Source organism: Cariama cristata, unplaced genomic scaffold (assembly GCF_000690535.1).
Source record: "Cariama cristata isolate BGI_N322 unplaced genomic scaffold, ASM69053v1 scaffold6553, whole genome shotgun sequence".
Taxonomy (NCBI): Eukaryota; Metazoa; Chordata; class Aves; order Cariamiformes; family Cariamidae; genus Cariama; species Cariama cristata.
This window is the reverse complement of record NW_009607739.1, coordinates 28,152-54,158: the sequence shown is the minus strand read 5'-3', so window position 1 is coordinate 54,158 and position 26,007 is coordinate 28,152. Positions and strand designations below refer to the sequence as shown.

General features: G+C 38.4%; 1 protein-coding gene across 1 annotated transcript in view; it reads left to right on the top strand.

The window, feature by feature from the left end:
* LOC104159046 (testican-1-like) overlaps positions 1 to 26,007 on the top strand; it is a gene marked incomplete at its 5' end in the record, with an annotated part of 137,334 nt that overhangs the window by 87,644 nt on the left and 23,683 nt on the right. The gene's annotated exons all lie outside the window — the stretch shown is intronic.

The window sequence follows — 26,007 nt, the reverse complement described above, 5'->3', positions numbered from 1 at the left end:
AACCATACGTATCTCTTTGTCTGCAACGTGATTTTTCCAGTTATGGTACATGGTTGTTATCTCTATAATATCTTGCTGTGAAAAAGGAATTTCTAAGTATTTCTCAAGCACAGTGCATCTTTTGTTAACGTTATGGTATAATATTCAGGTGTGGTTAAGAAAATAGTTATATATAGAAGGTGCCTCATTCTGTTTTGTGGTTTTTGCAAAGGGATTAATTAGTTTCAGCTTGAGGTATGTTCAGTTGAAATGAAACCCAGGAAAACACCAGAAACAGTTTTGTTTCCAGAAGTCCCAGTGCTAAGGTTCCAGTATAGCGCTTTTCCTGATAAAAGCTTAAGGGCCTGAAAAATACTGAAGTCACAGGGAAGCTTTGCAGACCTTGAGTTTTCCTTGCATCAAACCCAGTGTTTATTTCTAGCTGATCCCATCCAGAAACAGTGAGGTCCTGCAGTTCCAAAGTGCAGGGAGATTGGCCTGTGTGATGTTGCAAAGCCTTGCCTCGTTTGCAGTCCTTTCTTCTGAGCCTCGTGAGCTGGTGAAGCATGGGAAGAAATGTCTCATAGCTGAAGCACCTTATCACTAAATTACATTGGTGGTGGGCGGTGGAGAATTAGCTTGAGGAAAACTGCCAAAAGCACAAAATTAAACAGTGTTATGAAGGATGCACCATGCTTCCCTTTCATTTTATATATTAACACTATCATTCTGGACATTTTAAATAAAAGAGTATTTCTTACCAATCTTCACCTTGTACATTTAAGATTGTTAAATGAAGCTTATATATGAATCACTTTCCTCAATTTAGTAAAATCCCATAAGCAAACAAGTAATTCTCAACTAAAAAAAACAGATCAAAATTTTTAAAGCACAGTTTGTTTTTATTAGCAAATATAATTTTTAAATGTTTTGATTTTTTTGAATGTATGAGAAGGAAAGACATATGGTGATTACTACATAGCGTATACAGTAACTGCATTTGAGAACGCTGTTACCCGGAAGGCAATGAATAATTAAAATAGATTTTTCAATAAAGAAGCAAGTGGGAGGAAGTGTTATCTGTTCAGTTTACGTTTTTATGAAAAGAAGTCAAGTCGGCTGCAAAAACACTGGACACTATTTCACATTTCTTTAAAAAAGTTCCTTTTTGTATTTTCAATTGGATGTCCTTGAGAACTGGAGCAATAGAAATGGGAAGAAGTTCATTAGCACAAAGTGCCTAATTATACACTTGGGGTCTAATAATGTGAACATCTGCTTTAATCTAAGAGCTCTTTGGTTAGAAATGTCTAAAGGAGAAAATGACCTTAGTGTGCTAGCTGATCACAGAAGAACTGAGCAACTATGACCTGTGAAAAAGACTTAAGTAATCCTCAGGTATGTCAGGAGAGGCATTTCCAGAAATATTGGTAATACTTTACAGGGCGTTGGTAAGACCTCATCTGTAGTCTTTTGTAAATTTGGATCAGCAGTGTTCCTCAGAGATGATTTCAAAATGAAATAGGAAAGAGAGTTTTTCGTTTTCTCTGCCTCAGTCTAGAGCAAAGCGGCTCCTGTCACTGACTTCTTGTGCTTGGTACGAAAACAAAAAAGTCCCATCCCCTAAAAGTTAACGCTGCAGCACTATTGAAAAGATGTGTTACAGTCACTTTAGAGAAAACATTAGCCTGGTATAGGTATTTAAATGATAGCCTAAATATAGCTTTAAAGCAATTCTTTCAGTATGCATTAAATCAAAAAGAGTGTATTTTTGCACATAATTTTGTAGATTTTTTTTGTCATATAGTTTAGGGTGTAAAATGAATGAGGAATTTGAGGAAGGGAGAAAGACATCTGCTACTTGTCAGAGATGAGGAAAATGAGAGCTCATGGCAGCATTTCTCACTGTCAAGGTTCTTCTGTTGCAAAGGCAACCTTGCAAACGTCTATCCACTCGTGTACTCAGACTGATTTTCTTTCTTGCTTTTTCTCGCTTTTTCAAGACCTGTCTGTTAAACATCACTAGATTCTATTTTTTCATTACCAACGCTACCATAGTAAAGGCGATTGAGGAGTTTCTGTTCTTGGGCTGCTGTAATTCCATCACAGCTTTGCAAGGCTGTACAAAGGTGATGTGTTACTGCTGAGTCTTGGGGCACAAGGCATTTGGCTACATTCTTGTAACAAAGAATTCATAAAACAGAATTTATGTGGTGCTTTATGGAACCAGCTGATTAACTGCAGCCCTCAATAAAGGAAAGATGCTGTGTGCAATTGAAGTTCAGGTATAAAAAAGTGACAATAAAGAAGATGCAAGTGAAAGCAATATATTAAGCTTCTGAGAAGCAGATTCATTGGCAGGTCTTTGCATTTCAAAAGAAATTCAGAACTGAACCTGCTGATATGTGGTGGCACTATGTCACGTTGCGTGATGCCACTGTTAAGAACAAGGGTTCAGAAATAAACTCCTCCTGACCTTGGGAAACTGAACTACATTAAAGCAGCTTATGTTTTAAGCAAGCCTGGACTTGTGTGTCACACTCTAAGAACTGGTGAAGGCCACAGAGTAGCTCCTGCATTTAACTTACCATAAAGAGAAATTATTTTCTTATTTTACAGCAAAAAGCTACCAGGTGTTCCAAACACATTTATGTTTGGTTGGTTGACTGAGGATAATTTTTATCAGTGTATGTGAGAAGTGATTATATTTGTAAATATTTACACCTTAAGTTTGTAAATAATCCCCAATATCCCAATTATTATTGGAATTCCAGTTTCTGTGCTTGGAAATACTGAAAAAAACATGGAGAGTTTGGGGTTGCTCAGTGCATTTACAAGGTGATTGGAAGTGACTGAGAGTTTGTGTTTTTTCTTCCCTCTGTAGTTTGCACAGATTTTGCTACACATGATCTAAAGGTTTATCTTCAAGTTTGCTCTGATTATTTAGTAACCTCAGAAAGCTTCACAGCATACCCCTTGGAAAACCTGAAATGTGTCTAGGTGAATGACCTCTTCTTTGTGGTAGAGTTGCTGTGTATATAAAAGCATTGTATGGCCAACTCTTTTGCTAATGCTAAAGACAGTTCTCCTCTGGCAACACTGATAGTGAAAAATAATGTGGTTTATTTCTCCTGGTGCTTCAGATACATGAATATGGATTAAAGGTGTTATATTTTGGACTGGTGGAATCCCTAAGGTGTTGCATTAATTTAGAGTGAAAAACAGTTATTTTTCAAGTAGATAGTCAAGGGGAAAGTTCAGAAGCTTGTTTCACTGGTATGGCAAAGAATTGAGTAGCAAGAAAGTTTCTAATCGTAAAATAACGGAATTATAGTTATTGGTGCAAACTATCATGTCCTTGCCCAATGTTTATCCTAAAGGAGAGTTAACAAATAGGAGCAATCTTTCTTAAAAAGCAACAATAAATGCAAATATTATATACTATTATATTACAGCTTCATATTCTAGATGACAGCAAGACAAATTTCAGCATGCTCAATGATAGAGCATTTTCCTTGGCAACATTTTGACCAATATATTTTCTTACCCTAATTCAGATGCGAAAGAATAGCAGTCTCCAAGCTCTTCACAGTCTTTGAGTAATTGCAGTTTGGTTTTGTCCTTCACCTCTTTGCTCTTCTGAAAACAGATTGTATTCCACAGCAGGGTTTCAGTGATGAGAGGTAAAGTAAACCCTCCTCTAGCAATTGGATGCTTTGACTTTCTGCTTGAAAGAGAAATTGGCTTCCCTTGAGAACATGTGAGCAATAAAAAAATAAAGCTGTAGATGAGTTTGTATAAAGGCACATAAAATCCAAATTCCTCACTGTAGACATTTTCGTGAGAAGCAGAAAACTGATTCACTTATTACTAGCATGGCCATTGTAGTTGTTTAAGTCATTTCAGAAGTTCAAAGACTCTTTAAAAGTGTTTATTTCCCTGGGGAGACAAATGCAGGATTCTGTATTGCAAGTCAAGTATGACAGCCTTTAACAAGATTATGCGAGTCTGTTCCATGGGTCTGCAGTGTGAAAAGCATCCTTAGCTGTAGTTCACAATGAGTAAGAGGAGGAGAAAGTAGCCAGAAGAGATCCAGCCAGCCAACTGGTTTTATGGGTAGGTTGTTAGACTGGCTGTAAAGGACTGGTTTCAAATTTAGACTGGCGCTTACAAGGGAGCTGGGTGTACACATTCTGTTGAATATACTAGTCTTAATGCTGTAGGGCAAAGCAGTTACAGTATTGGGCGTTTTGAGGAAATTTATTTTAATAGAACAGAATGCCCTGGGCTTCTGCAAATGACTTCTCTTCCTCCTTCAGAATACCCAGATGCAAAGCTAAACTTAACTTGCTTTATTTCACAGATGACTGTTTTGAGTACGTATTCCAGGCATTATAGCAAGGATGAAGAGTGGCATTGATGCCACAATGATAAGTGCTCTGTAAATGCCTACACAGAGAGATAAGGCACAAGGATAGTCACTCACCAGCTAATTCAGGATAATAAGTGAAATCTAAGTGAGATGTAATTTATGTTGCTAATAAGTCTCTTCTCATGTTAGTAACATGCAAATCTATGCAAAATTATTTGGTTTGCATAAGGAAATTGGGTTGGAAAGATGCCATGTGACCTAGGTACAGAAAGTCCTTAACAAATTACATTTATTATGCAATGCTTGCTCCTTCACATTACTCTTCTCAGATAACCTGTATAGTCTTAATATAAGTAAGCACAGTCTAGGCGTTTGAATACGCTCTTAATCCGGTTTCTCTTGCTGCCATTAAATACTAACCAACCTGCCTTTCGTGGGCATTTTAACACTTTGTGCCATCAAAGCTCTTTATTTGAGTTCTTTAGGTACTTCGCTAACGTTAATGGTTTCAACCTCATGTTGCCTTAGGGATTCATTTTTATGCACAGGTAAACAAGTGCACACATAATTTCTATGATTCATATAACATACTTCAGGAAACCTCTACCAGAGGTTTAAAACTCTTGCTTTAGTTGCTGGATTTGGCTTCCTTCCAAAACAATAATTATTCTCCTCCATAGGAAGACATTTCAGTTGAACTGCCAGAGGACTCTTTTCCAATTTCTGCTCAGGCCTTTTTTGTGTAGACACTTACCTTGCGTCAGGGACTGTTGTGTCATCTGTGTCATCCACATGCTTTTAATGTCTTTTCAGATTTTGGAGAGTGACTTCTCCCTCACTTTTTTAAATGGCTGTCTTCTGCTGAGAAGTGTTGATATCATTTGCAGAGACCATCTGCCCTCTTGCCAAGTCAGAGTACTTGGGTTCGTACGTGGCTGTGACGCTTGCCAGCTTTTCCACTTTCAGCAAAGTTTCTTCTATCTTTCCCCATACGTTTCTAAATATAAATTAGGAATAGCAGTCAGATTTCTGTAGGGCTCTGTCAGCCCTATGGATAAATTCTGTGTTTATTCTCCCTCACTCTCCATTTGATTCTCCACTGACTTTTGATGTACTTGTCTTCTCTTTTGGCCTTTTTCCCCAAAACCAGTACTGTGCAAATAATTGATTTTTCAGTTTACTGACTGGACTGGAGAGTCAGGATTTGAGGGACTAATTCTTCATGGTAAAGTAAAAGACCTTTAAAAAAACTCTTTAAAAATGAAATCTGAGAGTTTTTGAAGAAGAGACATCACTTTGAAATGAATGAGATTAATTTCAACATTTCAGTGCTTCAGCTTGTCGATCGTGATTTGTAAATTATTTTGATTGTCTCAAAACTCCATTTTCCAGCACAGAAACTGTATGTCAAATAATAATAATAACAGTAATAATAGTAGTTGTCCTTTTCTCCCCAGGAGTGCAGTAACTTCCCATGATACTAGTTATTTTCTTTTAGTGATAATTTTGCTTGTATGTAACTGCACATGCTTATGAAGGCTTTCAGTTCCTGGCATACTTCGTCTTTGCATCTATATTTTAGCCTCCTGTTCACATTTTTATTCTATCTCTGCTCTAAATAGTGAAAAAATCATGGGAAGTTGAAAAAACATTCTGGAGAGGTACAACTGTACATTCTCCTAAATGGCACTGGGCATTGGCCGTCATCACAGCGCATTAGGCTAAATGAACCTGGTATGACCATCCCATGTTCTTTTATTCCTTAGTGTTCTGTCCCCTCAGCAATCATTTGTCTCCCTAGATCTCAGAAGACACCCGTTATTCCTTTCTGTTCTGCTCAGGGTGAACCTGCTCATATGCCCTTCAAATGCAAGTTCAAATATCTTTGTCACTTGGCCAAAATGGAGCCAGCTCCAGCAGAAGGACATGAAAGCAAACCTCCAGTTCTCCTCTTCTGTGCTGGATTAATCTAAGGATAGTTCATAGTTGCTATGTGCATTGTCAGTGTTGTCAAAGATTATCCTTCCGTATTAAGGAGATACAACCAGCTCCTGCATTGACCACATCAATGATTCAAATTACTCCTGAAATAGCATTTGTTGCTCTCTGTTGAAGTATGTGGTACTCAGTTCCAAAAAACTGCAGCGGTGATTCTCACTTCTGTGGGCTGGAAGTCATGCTTGACCATATTGTGAAAGGAAACGGATGGGTTTTTACCAAAGTGCTTTGAATACTTAACATATGCGGTATACTGTAAGTAGTAAGTATTATCATTATAGAAAAGTCTTTTCTCTGTCTTTTCTTTTTGTGATTGTTTTACTTCAAATAGACTTTAAAACTCTTAGTATTAGTGACTTGTACCATACACATAGGTCTGGCAGACACCAAAAATCGGAAGTTGTAGGGAATACCTATTTTCACTGGAGTTCTCCATATGGTAGAGTTCTCAGTTGCTTTAACACTCTCTGGAAAATCAGCCAGCCAAGACTTCTGCCTGCTGTAAATCCACATAGCTCCATTAAAGTCAATACTGATTTATATCAGTGGAAGACCTGTCCTGGAGTATTCACAGTTTGATGGCCGCCTCCTTTCAACAGAAATAAAGCCGACTCTGAAAGAACAGGAGTTTAAAGCAGTTCGGTTCACACCAATTCATAGGAAGCATGACCCTTCACATTGCTATTACATATATATATTTAGGATTCTGTAAAAGGCATTCTTAGAAAATTAGAATTATGTGTAATTTGGTGGTATGTTCCCCAGAGGCCCTAAAGATACATGTTAACCACTATTAGAATAGAAGGCAAGAGCAAGCATGCTGTTAACAAATGCAGGGTTTGTGCATGAATTCAAAGGTTTATTTCCGTGTTTCTCTTCCCATCTCACACCTGAATGTCACCAGCCTGGGAATTATGCAAGATCATGTTTTCATTTTTTTCAAGAAAAGTGTCTTTTGAAGCTTCCTGAATGTGGTTTTTAAAACCTTTGATAATTGAAATCATTCTCAGATAATTGTTTGGTTTTCAAAGTACAGCTGAAAGTGAGAGAGGTTGCTGAGTCCATCTTTCAGATAGGATTAATTCAAGTCCTTTGCTGTAGGTGGTATGATACACATTTTAATTACATGTTTGTCTACCATTTAGTCCATAGCATCATTTTCTCATTCAGTACAGAATATTCCAGTTTTGGCCATATATCAGGTTGCATAGTAGAGGAGACAACGGTTGCACTGTATTTCTCTAAAGCTGCAGAGCTCAAGAGGCAGCAAATTGCAGGAGTGAACAACATAAAGAAAAAAGAAAACTCTTGTAGGCAGAGCAGTTGATGTGTGCTGCCCTGGAGAAATTAATTCTTGTGCAGTTCCTGGCACTGATTTCCTTTATAATGCTGCCCATCTTGCTAAGCCAGATTTTTCACGAAGGATCGCTAGCTGCATCTCCTAATTTTCCAGGTTCCTGATTTGAAACTCTGAGGCCTCATTTGCAGATGTGCTGAGCACCCACAACTGAAGCGAATGGTCAGCGTGAAGTGAACCTGTTAACAGTTTTCAGATACTGTTATCTGAATCCTCAATACCTGGAACTAGATATCCAAAAATTGACTAGTAATGCCTTTCTTATATTACAAACGCCCTGCTTTGTAATTCAGTGTGCTATATAATAATCTCTATGAATGGTATAGTGGCAGCAAACAGAACAGGTGATTGATTAAACACTTCAGCCTCCCTTCAGAGTTTAATTAATCTTAGCAGCTCTTTATTGCATTGTAGGCTACAAAGCAATAGAGATTATTGCCATTTTAGTGGGGAATAGCAAGTAGCTTCTCTGCATGTTGGTTGTGGTTTCTTCCCCTTTCTGAAAGTCTTCCTAGACACATGGGCAGAAAGTAAACTTGTTTATGAGTTTCAACTACTTGAAAAACCCAATCCCTCCCTTTCTTAGGATGAAGAACTAGGACGTAGCGTTAGAGCTTCATAGAAACTTTCAAGCCAAGCTCTCTGACAAACTCGGCAGTGCCTCATTAGGGGACCTCTCCCCGCCTACACAAAGACCCCTTCCAGCCACAGCTGCACTTCTCTCTGATTATAGGATTCTTTCTGAAATCCCATTAAAGAGGAGTTTTCTCCCTTTTGGGTTTTTGTTGTTGTTCATTTCTAAGAATTTTCCTGTAAGGAAGGTACATTATAGTAAAGTTTTACATCTTTGTGATGTAAGGGCCTTCGTATTTTTTATTAATTTGTTCGACACCTGTACTGCCATTCCCTTATTTCTGTGTACCCATGAGTGCATTGTGGGAGTACATTGTCACTCCATGTGATATTTTATACTCTTATGTCCAACCCTTCTTAAAAAAATATTTTTACTGCTGATACAGAAATCATTCCAAGAACTGACCTTCTTTCTCGACCTGTCTCCCCATCCCTTTTCCTGGCAGAATTCTTTTGCTTGGCTATGGCAAAGTAATGGCAGGGCAGTGTCAAAGAGTCAAAAGGAGATTCTCTAGTTTTAATGCAATACACTCAGATGACGGATCATATCCTCTATATTTGGTCCATGCTCTCCTTGAGTCTATATGTTGGCTTCTCCCTATTTTCTCTTAGCTCTTGCAATCCCCTCTTTTCTTGCATGACCTTGGGTCCCTTTGCAGTAAATGCCACAGTTTAAAACATGAGAGGATTACCTGCCATTTATTTTAGTCACTACTAGGTTCACTTTTTATTAATTTTTAAGTTTAATACAAAAAAAAAAATCAAAAACACAACAGGAAGAGGGTTAGCATTGGGTCATAATATACTTCCCATTTCAGAATCTTTCTCTGTTTGAGGCTCTCAGACTTTTTAAGGGTGACTAAAGCTCCCCACATCTCCATAAAGAGTAGATTGTTTCACACAGCGTACATACATGTGAACTATTGGCAGAATAAAATTAGTACCTATCACACAGCTGTCTTACTGCTTTCCTGAATAATTTTTATCACTGTCATGAGAGCAGTCATAGTCTGCCATTTACTTTTCTTCCTAGCTTTTTTCTGGGTTGCAGAATATGAATATACAGTGTATATGTAACCTATAGAAGAGTCACTTGCAGCATGAAATTAACCTTTTAAAGATTCAGTATTTTGATTATTTATCATTCCACCTGTTCCTCTCAGATTACCAAGGCAGCCAAAAAACCAGAGTGACCAGGCAGTCAAACTGAAAAAACATCAAAGGTCATATTAAAAAATGTATAATGCATTTAGTGCGTATTATTCTGCTGTCTCTTAAAGACTTTATGGGGGATTAAAAACCTCCCTCTTGTGACAGAGATCACAATGAGAACTGAAAATGTCACAACATAAATTGATTTTATGTTAATGATTGTAGCAAGAATGGGAAATGATTCAAATATTACTTTTTACACTAAGCCTACCACTGCAATGTTCCAGTGTTGTGCTGCTTCATGTTTTCAGCGTTCACGGCATGTTCATGCTCAGGCTGAGGACTAAGCACTCCCCATGTAGGAACTGACACTCTTCTTACCTTGTACTTGGCACACCTGCAGGTACAGGAAGGAACAAAGAGCTTCAATGGGTAAATTTAAGGAAGCCAAACCAAGAGCTTCATCACTGTAAGCCTGATCAGTATCACCAGCACAGCTCCTCCTAGTTGGACTTGGACGTGAAAAACAAGCACAGCAAAATGAAATTTCCCCTCATGTTGGGCTCCTTGGGTGACTTTAATGTTCATTTCCATTTCCTCTGCTGATGAGCTCTGTATGTTGCTATCCGTACAGTCTTACAGTTGGAGAAAATACAAAAACTTTGAGTCTAGCTTAGACCATGCTTTAGAATAAAATATAAATGTATGCAGTTTGTGTGCAGGCCTGCATTACTTGCATACTCTTATTACCTGCATTCCTTATTCTGGACTCTGTTCAGTTCTGGGAGAAAGAGGGACTGAATGCTGGCACCCTCCTTACATTATTCTGGGGATGAGAAGAAAATGTACGCAGTAATGGGGATGATCTGAAAGGACCTCATTGACCAAGTAGAATTGAATGACTCTCAAGTAAACAAGTCAGGCAACTGTTGCAGTGATAGTGCTGTTTTCCTCTGTCTCTAGAAGGTATTAACTTCAGCAGAATAAATGCAAAAACACTTTGACGAGTAACCTTATGTTGTTTGTGTAATACACAGTGGTCAACAGTTTTGAAAAACAGGTTGGTGGAGTTCAAAGCAACTATTTGCTCTCTTAAAACTGCTAATGATCTGGATTTTGCCCTTTTATATTCTCCTCAGAAGGATGCTGAAGCATATTTTCCAGAAATGGCTCACTAGTGTTTGGGATGTCTTATAGGTATGTAGATAAGAAGGAAAAGATTAATATCACTGTAGCTTAATTCTAAACAAGATATGAAGATACTTTTCCCCAAAGCACTTTCTAACCACTTACTCTGCTAACTTTCTACCCATTCCTTGAGAATATAGTATAGCCCTGAGTTTATCTGCACATGGAATCATTTTTGAAGGAAGCAGATGTGTTTTGCCCTGTCCATAAATAACTTCATATGTAAACAATCTCTGACTGATACTCTACAAGAATTCTGGGAAGACACAGTAAGTAAAAACATAGATTTGCAGAAAAGATCTTTAAAAGCCCAGTAATAAATGACATATTTAAGGAGCTAACAGATAACTGCTAGAAGACAAATAAATGGGAACAATCAATAACAGTGAGGGGAAGCTTCCTCCAAATTTGCCACTTATATGAAAAACTCACAGCATGAAAAAGGGCAAGGTAGGCCTTCAGATTTCGGCATTAAGTACCCATTTATGTTCTCATTTTTGTGAAAGGAAGAAGTTGCCAGAGTTACGACTTTGGAAGTGAAAAATGTAATTGCTGGATATTACCAAATCAAAAGTCCCATCTTTCCATTTTTTGCCTTACTGTTAGGTACTGGAACTTTGGAAGTCTAAATTAAAGAGGAAATAGAGGACTTCAATTGTCTCTCTCAAGAACTGTTGACATTATACATAAAGATGTAGCTGATTATTTTAGTTGGAAAATCAATGAGAAAATGAGAAGATTTGAAGCAAAGTGTGGTGTGGCAATGAAATGAAAACAGAAGGAAAGTCTATGTCTCCTCATCCCTCCTATAATATCCTCCTTCCTAAGCTGTGCTCCTGTCCTCTGATGCACCTCAGTCTCTTTCTTTTCCCTCTCTGTCACCCCTTGACTGGCTTACACGTCCTGTATGTCTCAGCATCCTGCTCTGTCCTGTCTCCCCGGCTCATACGCTGCTATCCCAGTTGTAGAACCACCAAGTCTTCTGGCAAAAAATTACACTGTTCTCATACTTGGAATCTGTCGTGTGCCACCAAAAACTTCAATTCATAACCCGTGACCTACCTGAGCACATACAGATTGGCTCTTTCCTCTCCCCACATCCATTTGTTTCATCCAGACTCTCTTCTCATGAGCACAAGACTTCAAAAACAGATTCTCTTTAGAAAACGTCCATCTGCTTCTCTTCTACATATAAGCTACTTTAGCTCTTCAGCCCTGATCTTTTGTCCTATTTATATAATCTTCATTGTATATTATTCCTCATCTTAACTATATAAACAACTTGAGGAAAAGATTGTATAATAAATATTACTCACTTTATTATAAATATTCCCAGGTAAATCTGCGAAGGATACTCTGCATTATGAGCTAATGTTCTTTTCAGAACGAAGGCATGCTCATTAAGTAAAAACTTATTGCATGGCTTCAACTTAAAACTTGGTGTAATTTTATCTGACTTTCATCTGATTTTAATTCTAGAATTTGCTTGCATGTGTAAAGTCATTTCAATTAGTTTCTCCCCATTATCTCTACAACCCTGTGAGTAATTGCTGCTGTCTGTGAAAGAGTATGTGTTAATATTTTGTTAGACGAGATTGTAACAGATGACTTTTTACTTGGATTTTCACAGACTGATAAACGTGATAAAGGGTAACTTTTCCAAAACGGCCAGTCTTTTTGAACTTGCAAGCCCATGTGACAAGTAAACAGGGTTCTTGATTTATAATATTGCATGTGGAACATATTGTGATTAGACTCCTAACGATGATGAAATATTGCCATTAGTGCACAAGGAAAATAGCAGAAATTTTATTTCAAATCAGAGCAAACAGAAGATCTGCCCACGTCATGACATTTGATGCCAGGCTTATTTTCACCTAATCAAATTTTTTCAGTGAATGACAAATAAAAAAATTACAAACATGACATTTTGATTTAAACCTGTGACCTCCATTCATAGAAAATCTCTGTATTTTCCATTAAGAAGTTGATACTCTGAATGGAAGAAAGTGGATTAATATGCCACCAGTCAGCAATCTGCGCATGTAGATCCCTTCAGCTTGAAATTGTTTTGAAACTGGTTCACTGCACTCTGCATAAAGTGTGAAGTCTCCTGGTAGGGGAGTACATAGACCTCTGTTTATTCTGAGAAACCTGTGAACTGTAATTCATTTCAGATTTATAGTTTCACCATCTTTAAATTGATGTAGTTTTTTACAAGGAAATGAACAGCCAATTTTTTTTTAACAAACCAATGCAATTTAATGCTTATAGAATTTATCTGCCTGTGGATCAGCAGCATAACACAATTTTAATTATACCTACCACACTTCACTGAATTCTCTCATTCTGTAGCAAAGTCTTATCAGAGTAAAGGTCCATGAGTTGTGTTGAGCTCTGCTGAGCCTTAAGTCGCAAGGTTTGCATTCTCATCATCATTAAAAAAAAAAAAAGTCAATCATTTACACTTCTGTCTCAGAGGGAAGTGATACTTACTATTATATAGAGAATTAATGGAAAATACAAACTAATAAGTGCCTCTGTGGTTAAGAAATCAAGTGAAAAACCTAAAAATTATGATTAGAGAAAAGGGAAGGAAGCGTTGAAGCAGGTCAGGAACATAATGAACATGAAATAATTATTGTGAGTTGTTCATTATGTATCAATTCATGGCTAAGTGGGGTTTACTACTTTCTTTGCAGTGCAAATATAGTTCTCTGGTAGTAAGGTGTTCTATCAGACCGCTCATACTTAACTGCAGTGTTTTCTGAGTATATAGAATCATAGAATCGTTATGGTTGGAAGAGACCTCAAAGATCATCAAGTCCAACCATCTACCCAACACCACCATGCCCACTAAACCCACTACACCATGTCTCGAAGAAGATACGAATTCATTGGAGCTGCCTTTATTGATGCATCTAAGAGACACGGAAACTAATGAAAGGAGGTCACGTCCGATGGCGAAGACCTGCAAGTGCTTCTGCACATGCTGTCCTGTGTCTTGTTAAATACAGAAATCCTGTTTTATCACAGCAATCACAGAGGGGGGAAAAGCCTTCAACATCTATGCTTTAATGCCTTCAACATAATTTTTCCCGATTTTAAAATAAACCCTCAGAGAGGAATTCTCCGCATCGAGAACTATTTTCCTTTACTGCATTGAGATATATTGGAGACGTTTTTAACAAAGACTGTACAACCTGTTTGCCAAACTCCCTTTCATACCTCTAGAGCCTATAAGTCAACTCAGAGTAGTAGAGGTTGTGGTCCTATCTGGTTTGGGACAAAACTGAGAGATGGGCTGAGAAGAGAGGCCCAAGGGAAAAGCTTGGCAGTTCCCTGGACTGCTTGACCTGTCACCCGTCATGCAGACACCAGGGAAATCCCCATGGCTGCTCCTGGGAGGTGTAGTTTTCTGGGAAGGGAAATATTCCCAGGGGAATTTGAGGATGGCTTTGGCACATGTGGCATTGGAAGATTATATGGGCTTAAGCTTTTGGGACATAAGAAACAAATCTGAAGCAAAGTGGGCTTTGTTAGTTCTGTTACTTAGAGCACTGTTTATTTTCTTATTATTATATATAAGTATTGACTGAGGGTAGTAGTTTGTCTTTCCATTGGAAGAGTAGAAATATGTATACAATATAGGACCGAGGAGGTAGTTTCAAGTAGTTCTTAGGAAGATTTAGCTAGTGATTTTGATTTGAAGTGTGTCTGTGAGTGGCTGGAGAGAAGACAATCTGAGACAGTGATCTTAATCGATTTGCTGTCATCTACCGTTCTGTACTCCTTGGCATATCTTGTAACATCTCTAAAGTTTGACAGCAGAAGTAGTATGGTACAGTAGTATGGTACTTTTCTAAGTACAGATGGGCCAAGCACAGATGGCTGAAATGCATCCTGTACAGCCTCTCAGTTAAACACATATGGAATAATTTCACTGGTACCACTAGTACCAGTGATTTACAGTGAAGTAAATCATGCCGTGAATTTTGGATTTTCTCTTTAGCTCTTTGTCATCCATCCCAATTAGTGGTTTTTCTTTCTGATGATGCGCCAAATTGTTATATTCGTTTTCTTATCCTTTGCAAAATATATTTTATACATCTGGCAGGGGTTATATAGTTCTCTGTTTTAAGATAGCTTTCTTTTAACAGTTTACTTGCATAAGATAGTAAGGGTGTCAGATATTTGCTATGCCCATTTCATGTAAGCAAAATAAAAAGATGATTTCTAAGCAAAAAGTTTACAACCTACATAAAGTGAAGAGAAGAAACAATACTGGCAATGCTAATTAAAAATATGACAGTACAGGTCAGCAGTATGGGCAGTCTTACAGTCAGTGCCTCAGAGCCTAATTATCATGCATTTGTCTGGGTTTGTTAAAGTTGAGTTTTAAGAAGTATTCCAAACATGACTTTGCAAGCGTTTGCAGGGAGTTTCTGACAGGTATGACAAGAAAAGCTGAAGATACTTGTTTCAAAATTTAGCAACTGGGTAATAAAGACTGTCATCGTTAACAGAGAGAAGTCAATGATGGCTTAGCAAAGGTATGATTAGAAGTAAAACAGAAAATATAAAGGGTCCTGAAACAGAGATTTGCAGCTTATGTGTGATGCAGGGGGGGCTGGGAGGCTGATGGAAAAATGCAGGCAGCAGAGGATGGCATGGTCAAGGTGAGGAGCTGGGCTACATTATCTTTGCAAAATTATCTTTGCAGAAGCTTTTTGAAAGGATATGAAGAGGAGATGCTGGGACTCAGTAAGGCCAGAGGAAAGGCCGTGAGGATAGTCAGGAGGAAAACTGATGAAAGCTGCTTACATGTGAGAATGGATTGGAAAAGTCAGGTTTTAAACTGCCCTTTACTGGCTTGCAAAAAATTTAAGCAGAGCTGAAGTTTGAGATAGTCCCAGGAAAGGCTACAGCCCCACTTAAAGGTAAAAGAAAGAGGGTGGGAGAAGATCAACAATGAAGGGGTTTGAACACTAGAGAGGAACGACAAGATCAGTTCTACCTGTGGAGATCTTAGGCTGACAAGTTGGCATTTGTGAGAAGATGTATGAAACATGGACAAAAAATTCTGTTTGATGGGAAAAAGTCAATCCATCAGTCTTTCACATGTGTGTGTTGGAAACTGAGCTGGGTTTGTGTTTGTGGAGGACAAAAGAGTGGGGACAGTGGACCTCTCCTAGATTGCTGCAGAGAGCACAAATGGGACACATAGAAGATAGGCAAAAAATCGTGGGAGGCAGAGCCATGGGAGAGGAGGATTCTCCAGAAAACTGCATTGAAGGTAGCTGAGAGTTAAAGAAATAGAGAAAGAGTAGTTGGCATCAACGTTAGCCAGACACATTTGAAATGAATGAATCTGGCTTTACTGATGTGCGGAAAGTGGATGCTGAGCTGGAGAGAAAATCCTGATGGTGCTTTGGGTTGGGACCCAAGGCACCAGAAGAGTTGTTCAGTGAGTTTCTAGACAATGGGGAGGTCGCTGGGGTTTATGGTAGAACTGTAGTAAGTAACAAAAAATAATTTCACATTTTAAAAGAGACAAGTCAAAATGATTCCTATACTAGAGAGTTTTTGTTCAACAGAGTTTTACAAATTTATTCTGATGATGGGGACAGTGGTATAAATGAGAACATCTGTAGCATTTGTGCAGGCAACACCAGTTAACAAAAGATACATTTTTTTAATTGAGTAAAATCTACCAAACTGTTTGAAAGTGAACTTGTGGTGAGAGCAAGGGGAGAGAAAAGCGGGTATTCATTTTCTAAACAAGTAGAATAACTATCTTTTAGAATTCAATACAGCAGCTATTGAGTTTTTTATTCTGAGATACTATAAAGGATGCAGATGTTAGGTAAACACAACTCCCACAAAAGCAACTGGGTGAAAAAGGCTCCCTGAGACGTGGATAACTGAATTTCCTCTTACAGAAAAAGTGATTGGCAGATCAATAGCCAAAAGATCCAGCTCTTGAAAAATCTGTAAATGTTCAGCTACAACTATACTGCAGATCTCACCTCTAGGAGTGGTTCTTCCCTTCATAGGAGCTCAAGAATGATACTATTGATCTTTTTGACCTATTGATCTTTACTTTTATTTCCTAGAATATGGCTTTACTTTGGGGAATTCCAAGTTACTTTACATATTCCATCATACTGTATATACAATGTAATGTGTAGAGAATTGATACATATCCTTTTTCCTTTTGCTTCTTTTAAAACGTGCATATAGAGGGTACTGAAAGGAGAAAACAATCATTTCTTGTTCGAAAGCAGGTCAGCTCAGGAACAGAGCAACCAATTTGTAAGCGATGAGACACTGCCAGATGCAAGGTTTCCCTGCACGACCCTACCAGACGTTCTCTGTTCCCTCTTCTTATTGTGCCCTGATGTTGGCTCATATAACACATCTCTCATGTCTGCAGTAAATCCAAGAAAAAGTCCATTCTTTTTATTGGGCTTTTGCTCGCTAGCTCACAAAGGTTAGCACAGGCTACCGCAGCACTGAACTTACTCCCCACTAAGTACTTAATTGCGATAAGTTATGTTGCCTCCACACTTATGACTGTGTCCTGGTGACTGATGAAACATCACCTCCACCTCTGAAGTATCTTGAAGAAATTCTTTAGGTTAATGCTTTGTGCTGCTGCCTTGTGACCGTTCGCTGTAAATACACAGGTGCCCAAGTTCCCGTTCAACATACCTCTGACGTAAGAAAATACATGGACTTGTTTTCATGCAATATGGGTGCTTGACTTTTTTTTTTTAATTACTTCTGAAATTCTGCTACACAGTAAAAAGACCTTGTAGGTTGAATTAACATTTTCACTTTATAATTTTGACAGTGCAATATAGTACAATTGGATTCATCAGATTTTCCTGCTTTTCCGTTACAGAGATTTTGAGGGTCTCAGTTAAATCATCCTATTTGCAGTCTGATTACTAGGGAGGGAATGTATTACTCTGGGTTTAAATTATCTTGCTGGGAACAGATTTTAATCTTTTCTTCTTCTTTGTATGGAGTCCTGTGGAAATATTATATCCTATTCATCTATGTTTTCAAAATGTTTTATGTTTTCATCTGTGTTTAATGAAGCGTGTCAAATATTCCTCACTTTTTGCACTTTAGAAATCCGTAGAAATAATTTCTTTTCCTGCTCTTTGTCAGATAATTTCTTCAGGAATACAAAGAAGGACTGAGGATTTGTTTTCCTTTTCCAAAAGAAAATCTGAGCCTGAAGTCTTTCATGCATGAGCTGTTTTTTCCTATGTTTATATAGCATTTAGCATGATGGGTTAGTTAGAGGTACCAACTTCTCAGCTATGAAATGCTGGAATTTAGAAACTTGGCAGAGGGTCAAAGTCTCTAGGGGACCAGTCTGGTGGGACAGACTGCACTTACAACTGCTTGCTTTCTAATTCAGCAGTAATACAGACACCAAACAGTGATGTTTCATTGCTGCTTTCTAGCAGTTAAAATGGCCTTTTGCAGGAGCCCCTGTGTGCCGAGCTCCCTGGGAGGCTTCTGGGCTTCGGATCTGCAGCACACGGGGTATTTCCCTGCCAGCTCAGCCCCAGCTCCTCAGGCCTCAGGGACAGGCAAGATTTCAACACTATTTCTGTGCCTCTGGCTCGAATGAGGTGCTCTCTGCCCAGGCTCTGTGCAGGTACTTTGAGTCAGAAGCGTGAGCATCTGACATTAGGGCTTGGACTCTTCTCCAGGAGCCATTGAACTAAAATTTGGATGATTTAACACCTGACTTGGGGACACCAAAATACTTATCATGCTGAAGGTCACATTCGATCACTATAGTCATGATGGGTATGAGAGCTGAAGGGAGCTCGAGGGAAATCGTCTTTATTTTTATGAGGCACTCTAGGATCCCACCATGCTTGTGGATTATATAGATAAATGTGTAGTGTGGGCAATTGGTTCTTTTCTCCATGTCTTGTTTAGTAGAAAATAAAAAGGATCTATATCTACACTAAATGAAGAAATCCAAGGTGTATTCAGCCTGGAGAGCTGCAAACACTGCTTTCTTTGGCACTGGGGGAAAAAGGGACAGGAAGGAAAGAGAGGAGGAGGAGGAGAAGTATTTAATCCCTATGTGTGACACTGCTTAGATAAATACTTCCCAGATTAGCTATCAAACCATTAACTTCTACACTCACTACACTTGTGGTCTGCTGCTACATATGCAGTTTTGGTTGAACTTTCACATTCTCTCTGAAGAACTGGTTATGTTTGGATACCAATCAAAAATACATTTTCTGTAACAGGACATTTGTTTTCTTATCTCTTTTTCTACAAGCTATTGTTTTTCAATGAAACCAACAACAGCAAAGGTCAGGATTCCTGCAGTAACGTTAGCTGTGAGTACAAAGAGGGAGCTGCAATAGAAGCTGGAAGCCAGCCATTAACCATGGCAAGCTCTCTCCTTTCTTCTCACAGCGTATCACTTGTTCGTGAAAGAATATTAACATCCTCTGTATATACCCTCTTTACATACACTGTTGGAAATGCGTAATGTTCCTCTTAATAACAACATTCCATTATTTTCTATCTCACAGTTGCTAATAAATCATTTGTTAAATGAATCAGGCCTTGTGAACTTGTACTGGCAAGATTGATTTCTGCGTGACATTTCTTTGGGAAACGAATTTAATCTTAGAAAGAAAAATGTGTGCACAGTGGCAAAGTGTACTTTCACAGAGAGGGTATTTATGATGAATAGAAGGAAGACAGAGTGCACATGCTTCAAAGAACACATTCTTGTAATGATGCACAGTACTAATATGATCTGAGGTAAAGATGGTAAGATCAGAAGCTTTCAATGCAGAATGATTACCATTTCCTTTGAAAGCATTATTTACTGTAAATTCCTGAGATACTTTTAGAAATGCATTGAGTTCTTTCATTGTAATTTACATAAGTCCTTATTTTTTTGTCTCTCCTCAGTATCCATCAAAATAATTGGGCTTTCAGCAGTGCTTTTTACAGACAGGTGGATATGAATCCAAGGGTGATTTTTTCTCTTTACTGCCTGCCTTTACGACAACTGAAGGAGGCTTCTCTTGCATTATTACTTGTATGGAGGTAGCTCTGTGATTCTGCCTGCTATGCAAAAGAGTGAATGTGTGTGTCCTTCACCTGTTGTTACACAGATACTTAAATCCAGTCTCCTATTGCTGTCAGTGAGGATTTCAGGAGGAAGAAAAGAAAAAAAAAAAAAGTCCTAGTGACTTCTCTAAGATTTTCTTAACGTTTTCAGTGCATTTCTGTTGTGTCTAGTTATTTAGAGCTATAGCAAAGGAACAAAACATTTTCAAAAACTGATGTTTGTAAAAATATTTCAGAACTTTACACTTGAAAAAAGTGTAAATTATCATTTCTCACACTGAAAGTCTTTGGTACTGTTTCTATGTGAGAACAGGGTGGAGAAACGCCTGTTACATGAGCACAACCCCACTGTCTTGACTGCAGTAGCTTAGTTTGAAAATACTGGGTTGACTTCCAAACCCATTTTACAACCAATTAGCCAAGAATATCCTATGCAGTGAACTGAAATCTACACAATTCTAATTTATGTGAGTGTAAATCTCGACTAGTCCACTTGATCTATATATAATGTAATTCTTTCTGTGCATTTCACCTTCACCATGGAATAAAAGAAATGCTGTGTTTTGCAGAATGGGCCTAATAAAACAGTAATCAAACTATCGAACTCTGTGAAGTACCAGCAGATCATTCATGTCTGCTTTCTTCCACAGAGTTTAGCCAAGTTTAAAGCAAGTACTTGCACTTACAAATAATGTGGATATTTAAATAGTTGTGTTTGAATCATTGAAGTATATCAGCAGATTTTTGATCAGACTTTGGCTGGCTTGTGTTGTGTTTGGTTGTTGAAATACACATCAGCATGTCTGCTAAAAGGGAATATCTAATACAAGTCTGTATGACTGTGGGTAATTTTTGGTCTAATGGATTGGACTGTAGTTCGCAGCCAGGAAAGACCCCCTGAAACCTTCTTCACAAATCTATAACATATTACCCTGTTTTTCAGTTCTTTCTTCCCTCCCCACAAAAGTGAGCCAATCTCCGTCATCACTGACAAGTCAACATCTTCTCCCCAGACTCCTTCAAAGCATTTTACTCTCACACTTGTTTATTGGGGAAAAAATTTAAATTTAGAACATCAGTCTCTCGATATGACTGCTTTTGTAGATAAACAGCAATAAGTACCCCCTCAAACTCCATTACTATAAATGTTTATATTAACACTCCAAAACATATTTGTACAAATCTTTTGCATGCTCATTATTGGTCATCAACTCTTGCCTAGAAACCAGAAATAAAATTACATGTACCTCCCTAGACAAAAAAACATCCCCTTGTGCCCAGGCCATTTGTAAATACACGCTGAAGATGAGGACGTGATACCACCAGCAGTGCAGCACTGCCTCCATTAGCCAGAAGGAAACGATAAATTAAGAAAGATGAAGAAAGCAATCTTGGTTCTTGAGTACAGGATGTAATTGTTGTGTTTTACTTAGTTTTCAGAAACAAAATGGGTAGTTTGGCATCTCTGTTAAAAGGTTTATGCCAGACAGTGGCCCCAGCCCCCACAGATTACTCTGCCAACCACTGTTCGGCTAACGCCCGTTGCATGTGCTGTGTACCTGCTCAAGTGGTTCTTTTCCAGATGAAAGATTTTCACTAGAATCGAGGGAAATGTTAAAGCTTCCTCAAATCAAATTACTCGGAATAGCCTTAATTGGCCTAATAGGTAACTTTATACAGCTTCGCATATAGGTTTTACCATTAATTAGTATTACTTGTACGTAGTTTTACTCGTTTGGATTTACTCATCCAAATTTAACATTGATATTTTAAGCCATTCCACAGATTACTTTTTAAACAAGAGTTGATTATCAAATTTACTGAATCCTTTTGGAACCAAGTTTATCAACCAAACTGTGATCCCCTGTTAGCCACACAAAAATCAAACCACCCAATTCTGCAATCGGCTACGCTGTGACCACACTGGCTAGCAGAGGATTGAAATATGGGACACTATTGTCCTGAAGGTTAATTGTGGGTATAGCATCTGACTCTTTCCATTAGAAAAGTAGAATTATACTGACCTAGTGTGTAGATTTGTGGATACCAGCTGTGGTCAGTCATAGCACATGTAGTAGGAAATTATTTTTAATCCTTTCCAATGAGACACACACAAAACAGCCTGCTGGTTATTAGCTTACAATAAAATAATGGGATTTTGTTCCTTTAATATAATGACTGCTTTGTCTGAAAATGACAGAGACAGCAAATATTGCACTAAAGGCCTGTAAGCCTACAGATGTTTTAATGTCCAAGAACTTGGGGCGAAATGGGAAAAATACATTCCAGCTCTGTAGTAGATTAAAAAAATAATAATAAAATTCAAAGGGCCAGAGTGTGAAATTATATCCTTGCATCTTTAAGGAGCATCGAAGGAATAATGAAATCTAAAATGCACAAGGCTACTTTTGGAGGGAGGCTGAATAATATATTCAAAAAGTCTTTCAGTGTACTGTACCTGGAGAAGTCAGAATCAACTTTCAGTTGCACCCAAGAAATTCACAACCTTGGAAAAGCACAATCAACTCCATAGTCTAATTTTAATGGTATGGTCTAAGTGTATTGAAATACAGGGTGTGAACTGGACAGCCTGATAAATGAAAAAAATCTGGACAAAATATTGGTTTAACTAAAGGATGAACTCCTTGTAGATACTTCTGTACAGTGTAAGAGAAACCTGTCAGAAGCATGGCCTCTGCATTCCCAATTAACAAGTTGCCACTGGAAAGCTGCTGATGTTTGCACAACGTAAAATTTTATCTGGTGCTCCAAATCCTCAGTTCTACAGGATGCCTTGCTGGACCTTTTACAAAATTTGTTAATTGCGAACACTTCGAGAGCATTGATCCATGGCCACTCTGATTAAATAATGATTCTGAAGAACACTTATGAGGGCTGACAGGTGATGGGGCTGAAGGAACCACGCTAGATCTACGTTCAAATGAGTGCTCCTGGCCCCCTCCCAGAGCATTGTTCTCTCCTTGCCCGTTCTTTCAGCAGGTACAATTCCAGCTATTTAATTTTCTGCAGAATGACTTCAAGTTTAAATAAGATTCAGATTGTTTTCATTTTGGCTTAAGCCATCAGCAAGTAAGCGTCTAGGCCTGGGAAAGAGGGTCTACTTCCCAGCCAGCTTTGCTTTTTAGCTTGCAGACTTGTCTGTGCTTTGGGGAGCTGATAATAATTGCTTCTACAAAGGCTTACAACTACTCTACAATACACCCTGTCAGCCTGGCCGCTTTCAAAGCTTTCTCAGCCACAGTTCCAAATCTCTCATTTTTTAAAAAAAAACTAAATTCCTTTCACACAAGACATTTTTATCCTTTTCAGAATTGCTCAGCTTATGTTTTCATAATGCCACAGAATGGTTTTGATCTCACTTGCCACTTTTTTTTTTGAGTTAAATATTTTAATGGTGCAAATATTTTTAAAAAGTTGAGACTTTTTCAATAAATCATATCCTTGAATACACAAAACTCAATCCCCCCTTTAAAAGACTTTAAAAATACACAGATGTTCATGAAGGGCTGAGAAGAGAATTGACATTTCTTTAAATGGTTTTTCAAAATATGCATTAGTAGGAGATTTTTGCAAGTCTATTCCATACTTTTTGAAGTTATTGATTCCCACAGCATCTAAGTGGCCAGGTGCTCGTTAGTATTTCCATTTCATACTTTATACTGTTAAATAAAGTTATGTAGCTATAGGAGGTACATGTCACAGTAGGTAAACAACAGACAGCGAGTCCTTTGAGCCTTTATTTATCTACAGCCTTCCCTGACACTCAGCTTGGCTTAGCTATGCTCTTTTTAATCCCAGAGAAGTTTGCTTTGTGCTTTAGCAGCACCCCAGCTCTTCCATCCAGCAGCAGAGGCCATAACAGGTAAAGCATTAGTGACTACCTCTGCCAAAAAAAACTCCAAGCTTGTTAAAAATTAAGCCACTCCACCACTTTGCAAGTGTAAATCCAAGCAAGTCCCTGAGCACCGGTTCTGTAAGGGAGGAGGTTCTTCCTCATTTCACACCCAGCTAAAGTCCCATCTTTTGGGGAGTTTCCACAGCGCCTGTTGCTCACACCGCAGGAGTCAGCTGTCTAACCAGGAGCAGCCAAACCCCTGCTTGTGATGCATTTGAGCGTCAATGAACCAACCCAGACAAGTGCGTTTGCTAATGTACCGATTGCTGTTCACTCCTGTGGAGTTAATGGCACTGCACTGGTGTAAAACTGGTTCCAATAAAATCCTATTCAGATCTTAAATCCATTCAAATTTAATTCCCAAAATGTGTTGTGTTTCCTTGCTAAAATTCCTCCTTCACTTGATTGTTTCAGATTGCCCTGAACGCTGTGTTACTACGCTGCGTTTCCTGGTGGTATTTGTGCATTTCTTGATTTTGCAAGGTGCAGTAGTGCAGAGAGAGTTCTGATTTCCTTCCAGGCGATCTTTGCAATCCACTGGGGAGCTATGTTGTCTCATTTGCACTTTCTTATCGAATTTCAATCAGTTTTCCCAACAATTTTCTGGAGGAGTTCCCGTGGGACGTCTTCAAATGCTCCTAGCCCCATGCTGTCCAACAACTCCTCATTTTCTCTTCTAGGGTTGGCTGTGTTTTCTCATTTAAGAATAATTCACCACATGACAACATTTTACATTCATGAAGCCCTGGTGCTATCAGATGTGATAACATTCAGTAAGGAACACAGAAAATAAGTACAGGGATATACACAGTATAAAATAAAAATCAGCTGATGTGCAAAAAAGTTAATGAGGGGGAAAAATAGTTTCTGCTAGCATATGCTGACTCACAAGTATCTCTTCATCCTGCTCAAGCATGGACAAATTGGATTTATCTATCACTTTTCAAGGGTCCCTGAGGAAGCGAATAAAGATGGTGGACTCTGGTAAAATGAAGTGAATCTACTCAATTGCTTCCCCCTTTTTTTGTATGATAGAGTACCAGTTCCTGGCAAAAAGGAATATTTCTAATAAATTCCTGGGTCCCTCTTGCAGCTTTTAGGCAGTATCTTAAATCACAGCAGGGATTCTGAGAAGGATGTGGGGTAGGTTTTTTCCTATGGGAAAGAAGATCAGTCATTGTGCTCACTGGCCCTCTGGAAATGCGCTGTGATAGATACACACAGGGTGCATAAGAAAAGTGCTGCTTTTGCATTTCTGTAGAATGTTCTGCACTTAGTTTCTTCAGGTGGCAGCAGTGATCGTTACCGTAAGGGTGGATAGCCCAAACTTTACCTCCAGAATAGGCTGGTGTCCAGCACACACTGGCATTTTGATCTTGCTAGCCATAAAACAAATACCTTTTCTGATTAAAACAAACAAAAAACCTCATAACCGTCTGGGAGCTCATTAATTTTAGATTTGAACAAACTTACAGACACGGAGTAGTGTCAGAAGAACAGAACTGTGTAAAAGAAGCCATTTTATCCTATGAACCACTCAAAAATGCGTACTTTTTAGAAGAGTGGTATCAAATAATAATTAATTTCCCTGTTTACTGTGACACTTTGCAAAAATTATCTACTACCATTGCTTTTTTTTCCTAATTCAGTTTAGATCCATCTGTGATTGCACAAGGAACTGTAAAAATTAGAAATCTCTTGCATTTTGTTTCATATATAGCCATATTTTCAACTTCTTTTTTGAGAAGCGTTGCATGAACTTATGCTTTAACATAGGCGTTCTGTGAAATCATCTTATGTTTTTACTTTTTTATATATACATAATCTTTTAATTTATATTCCTGGCTGTTGCTTTCCCACTCTCATGGAACATAAATTGGTCTGCCCATTTCTTCTCAAATACTGTCAAATTACTAATTTTACTACCTGAGTTTTGCTCTTTCAAGCTCAAGGCCATTTTCATTATGGAAGCTAGCAGCTGCCTTTAACAGCTAGCAGCTGCCTTTAGCTGAAGTTATTTCCAACTATTGTCATTCAGACCTGTCGTGGTTTAACCCAAGACAGCAACTAAACCCCACCCAGCCGCTCACTCACTCCCCCTTGGTGGGATGGGGGAGAGAATCGGAAGGGTAACAGTGAGAAAACTTGTGGGCTGAGATAAAGACAGTTTAATAGGTAACGCAAAAGCCACACACGCAAGCAAGGCAAACCAAGGAATTAATTCAGTACTTCCCGTTGGCAGGCAGGTGTTCAGCCATCTCCTGGAAAGCAGGGGTCTAT